The sequence below is a fragment of the Triticum aestivum genome, chromosome 4B (genome assembly GCF_018294505.1).
Source record: "Triticum aestivum cultivar Chinese Spring chromosome 4B, IWGSC CS RefSeq v2.1, whole genome shotgun sequence".
In the NCBI taxonomy this organism is placed as follows: Eukaryota; Viridiplantae; Streptophyta; class Magnoliopsida; order Poales; family Poaceae; genus Triticum; species Triticum aestivum.
The window spans coordinates 421,279,943-421,285,238 of NC_057804.1; positions in this window are offsets into that span (position 1 = coordinate 421,279,943).

Sequence of the window (5,296 nt, forward strand, 5' to 3'; positions counted from 1 at the left end):
ACAAGTGACACTATACATGAAGGCTGAGGTGACACATGAATAGTGCTCAGGTACGATCGTCTCGTCGGTGTCTTGTCGATGTCGCTTCGGGCTGCAGTCGGCAGCCGACTGGTTGGCGCAGTCGACAGCCGGCTGGTTGGCGCAGTCGGCAGCCGGCCGCCGGCCGGGTAGAGTAGTCGGACGGGGAGCCGGCAGGAGCGGCCGGGCAGTCGGACTGAGGGGCTTTGCTAGCCCCGATGTCTTGAAATATGGTCTTGCCGTCTTTGGGGTACCCATGTCCAATTACTCCGACACCCCTACTGGGCGCATCCCCCTGTCTCGTGGGCCCCTCGGGGGTCCACCGACCTACTTCTTCCGCCTACATATACCCATATACCCCGAAAACATCAGAAGCGACCATGAAAAACTATTTCCACCGCCGTAACCTTCTGTATCCGCGAGATCCCATCTAGGAGCCTTCGCCGGTGCTCCGTCGGAGGGGGAATCGACCATGGAGTGCCTTTACATCATCTCCAAGGCCTCTGCGATGAGTTGTGAGTAGTTTACCACAGACCTTCGGGTCCATAGTTATTATCTACTCCCTCCGTCCGGAAATACTTGTCGGATGAATGGATGTATCTAGACGTATTTTAGTTCTAGATACATCCATTTTTATACATTTCTTCGACAAGTATTTCCGGACGGAGGGAGTATAGGCTTCTTCTCTCTCTTTGAATCTCAAAACAAAGTTCTCCTCGATTTTCTTGGAGATCTATTTGATGTAACTCTTTTTGCGGTGTGTTTGTCGAGATCCGATGAATTGTGGGTTTATGATCAAGTTTCTGTATGAGAAATATTTGAATCTCCTCTGAATTCTTTTATGTGTGATTAAGTTATCTTTGCAAGTCTCTTCGAATTATCAGTTTGGTTTGGCCTACTAGATTGATCTTTCTTGCAATGGGAGAAGTGCTTAGCTTTGGGTTCAATCTTGCGGTATCCTTTCCCAGTGACAGCATGGGCAGCAAGGCACGCATTGTATTGTTGCCATCGAGGGTAAAAAGATGGGGGTTATATCATATTGCATGAGTTTATCCCTCTACATCATGTCATGCTGGATAGCGGTCGATGTGTGGAGTAATAGTAGTAGATGCAGGCAGGAGTCGGTCTACTTGTCATAGACGTGATGCCTATATACATGATCATGCCTAGATAATCTCATAATTATTCACTTTTCTATCAATTGCTCGACAGTAATTTGTTCACCCACTGTAATACTTATGCTATCTTGAGAGAAGCCACTAGTGACACCTATGGCCCCCGGGTCTATCTCTTATCATATAAGCTTTCAATCTACTTTTATTTGCATCTTTACTTTTCCAATCTATATCTTAAAAATACCAAAAATATATTTATCATATCATATTATCTCAATGAGATTCACTTTCGCAAGTGGCCTTGAAGGGATTGACAACCCCTTTATTGCGTTGGTTGCGAGTTTTTGTTTGTTTCTGTAGGTGCGTGGGACTTTTGAGGAGCCTCCTACTGGATTGATACCTTGGTTCTCAAAAACTGAGGGAAATATTTACGCTACTATTGCTGCATCACCCTTTCCTCTTCAAGGAAAACCAACGCAAGCTCAAGACGTAGCAATTACCCATCACAAACTCATCTCCCTCACATTTATATTATTTTCCATTTGCCTCTCGTTTTCCTCTCCCCCACTTCACCCTTGCCATTTTATTTGCCCTCTCTTTCCCAATCTCCTCTCTCTTTCGCTTGCCTTTTCTTTGCTTGTGTTGGATTGCTTGTCGCGATGGCGCAAGACAATACGAAATTGTGAGATTTTTCCAATACCAATAATAATGATTTCCTTAGTACTCTGATTTCTCCTCTTAATCATGTTGAGTCTTGTGAAATCAATGCTGCTTTGCTGAATCTTGTTATGAAAGATCAATTCTCCGGCCTTCCTAGTGAAGATGCCGCTACCCATCTAAACAACTTTGTTGATTTGTGTGAGATGCAAAATAAGAAAGATACGGATAATGATATTGTTAAATTGAAGTTATTTCCGTTTTCACTTAGAGATTGTGCTAAAGTTTGGTTTTCGTCTTTGCCTAAGAATAGTATTGATTCATGGAATAAGTGCAAAGATGCTTTTATCTCTAAGTATTTTCCTCCCGCTAAGATCATCTCTCTTAGGAACAATATTATGAATTTTAAACAACTTGATCATGAGCATGTTTCCCAATCTTGGGAAAGAATGAAATTGATGATTCACAATTGCCCTACTCATGGTTCGAAATTATGGATGATCATACAAATTTTTTATGCCGGCTTGAATTTTGCTTCTAGAAACCTTTTAGATTCGGCCGCTAGAGGCACGTTTATAGAAATCACCTTAGGAGAAGCTACTAAACTCCTTGATAATATTATGGCTAATTATTCTCAATGGCACACCGAAAGATCTGCTAGTAAAGAAGTGCATGCTATAGAAGAAATTAATGTTTTGAGTGGAAAGATGGATGAAGTTATGAAATTGTTTGCTACTAAGAATGCTCCTATTGATCCCAATTATATTCCTTTGTCTACTTTTATTGAGAATAATAATTAATCTATGGATGTGAATTTTGTTGGTAGGAATAATTTTGGTAACAATGCTTATAGAGGAAACTTTAATCCTAGACCGTTCCCTAGTAATTCCTCTAATAATTATGGAAATTCCTACAATAATTCTTATTGTAATTTTAATAAGATGCCCTCTGATTTTGAGAATAGCGTTAAAGAATTTATGATCTCTCAAAAGAATTTTAATGCTTTGCTTGAAGAAAAATTGCTTAAAGTTGATGATTTGGCTAGGAACGTTGATAGACTTTCGCTTGATGTTGATTCTTTGAAACTTAGATCTACTCCTCCTAAGCATGATATCAATGAGTCTCTCAAAGCTATGAGAACTTCCATTGATGAGTGCAAAGAAAGAACTGCTAGATTGCATGCTAAGAAAGATTGCTTTGTAAAGGCGTGTTCTTCTAGTTTCTATGAAAATAATGATGAAGATCTAAAAGTTATTGATGTGTCCCCTATTAAACCTTTGTTTTGCAATATGAATCTTAATAATGATGGGACTGGAGATGAGTCAACTTTAGTTAAAAGGCGTCCCAATGATTTGGAGTTCTTAGATCTTGATGCTAAATTTGGTAAAAGTGGGATTGAAGAGGTCAAGACTTTAAATAGCATTGAACCCACTATCTTGGATTTCAAGTAATTTAATTATGATAATTGTTCTTTAGAAGGTTGTATTTCCTTGTTGCTATCTGTGTTGAATTCTCCTCATGCTTATAGTCAAAATAAAGCTTTTACCAAACATATTGTTGATGCCTTGATGCAATCTTATGATGAAAAACTTAATTTGGAAGTTTCTACACCTAGAAAACTTTATGATGAGTGGGAACCTAATATAAAGATTAAAATTAAAGATCATGAGTGTTACGCTTTGTGTGATTTGGGTGCTAGTGTTTCCAAGATTCCGAAAACTTTATGTGATATTCTAGGTTTCCATGATCTTGATGATTGCTCTTTAAATTTGCACCTTGCGGATTCCACCATTAAAAAGCCAATGGGAAGGATCAATGATTTTCTTATTGTTGCAAATAGGACTTTGGTGCCCGTAGATTTTATCGTTCTTGATATAGATTGCAATCTTTCTTGTCCTATTATTCTTGGTAGACCTTTTCTTAGAACGATTGGTGCGATTATTGATATGAATGAAGGAAATATTAGATTCCAATTTCCATTAAGGAAAGGCATGGAGCACTTTCCAAGAAAGAAAGTTAAATTACATTATGAATCTATCACGCGAGCTAATTATGAATTGAGTGCCAAAGATGGCACTACTTAGATCTATCCTCGCTTGCCTAGCTAGGGGCGTTAAACGATAGCGCTAGTTGGGAGGCAACCCAATTTTATCTTGGTTTTTTTTGTTTTTGCTTCTGTTTAGTAATAAATTTTTCATCTACCTGCTGTTTAGATGTGTTTTTATGTTTTTCAATTAGCGTATGTGCTAAGTAGAACCTATAGGATAACCTATGGTGATAGTTAATTTGATTCTGCTGAAAAACAGAAACTTTGCAGGCACAAAAATAATTTTAGTAATTCACAGAAACGTGATTTTGCGTTGATTCTTTTTGCTGTAGATCAATATACAAATTTCCCAGGACTTACTATTTTAGTAGGTTTTTTAAAGTTCCAGAAGTATTCGAGAGTTACAGATTGCTACAGACTGTTCTGTTTTTGACAGATTCTGTTTTTCGTGTGTTGTTTGCTTATTTTGATGCATCTATGGCTAGTATTAAGTGGTATGAACCATAGAGAAGTTGGAATAAATTAGGTTTAACACCAATATAAATAAAGAATGAGTTCATTACAGTACCTTATGTGGTGGTTTTTCTTTCTTGCACTAACGGAGCTTATGAGATTTCATGTTGAGTTTTGTGTTGTGAAGTTTTCAAGTTTTGGGTAAAGATTTGATGGACTATGGAATAAGGAGGGCAAGAGCCTAAGCTTGGGGATTACCATGGCACCCCAAGATATTCAAGGATAACCAAAAGCCTAATCTTGGGGATGCCCCTGAAGGCATCCCCTCTTTCGTCTTCGTCTATCGGTAACTTTACTTGGAGCTATATTTTTATTCGCCACATGATATGTGTTTTGCTTGGAGCATGTTTTATGATATTAGTCTTTGCTTTTTAGATTACCACAATCATCCTTGCTGTACACACCTTTTGGGAGAAACCCACTTGTTTGGAATTTATTAGAATACTCTATGTGCTTCACTTATATCTTTTGAGCTAGATAGTTTTTGCTCTAGTGCTTCACTTAAATCTTTTAGAGCACGGCGGTGGCTTAATTTTGTAGAAATTGTTAATCTCTCATGCTTCACTTATATTATTTTGAGAGTCTTTTAGAACAGCATGGTATTTTCTATGGTTATAAAATTGGTCCTAGAATGATGGGCATCCAAGTTGGGTATAATAAAAACTATCATAGCAAGTGAATTGGATGCTATGATCAATTTGATACTTGATAATTGTTTTGAGATATAGAGTTAGTGATATTAAAGTCATGCTAGTTGGGTGATTATGAATTTAAAGAATGGTTGTGTTGAAGTTGGCAAGTCCCGTAGCATGCACGTATGGTAAAAGTTGTGTAGCAAATTTGAAACGTGAGGTGTTCTTAGATTGTGCATCCTTATGAGTGGCGGTCGGGAACGAGCGATGGTCTTTTCCAACCAATCTATCCCCCTAGGAGCATGCACGTAGTG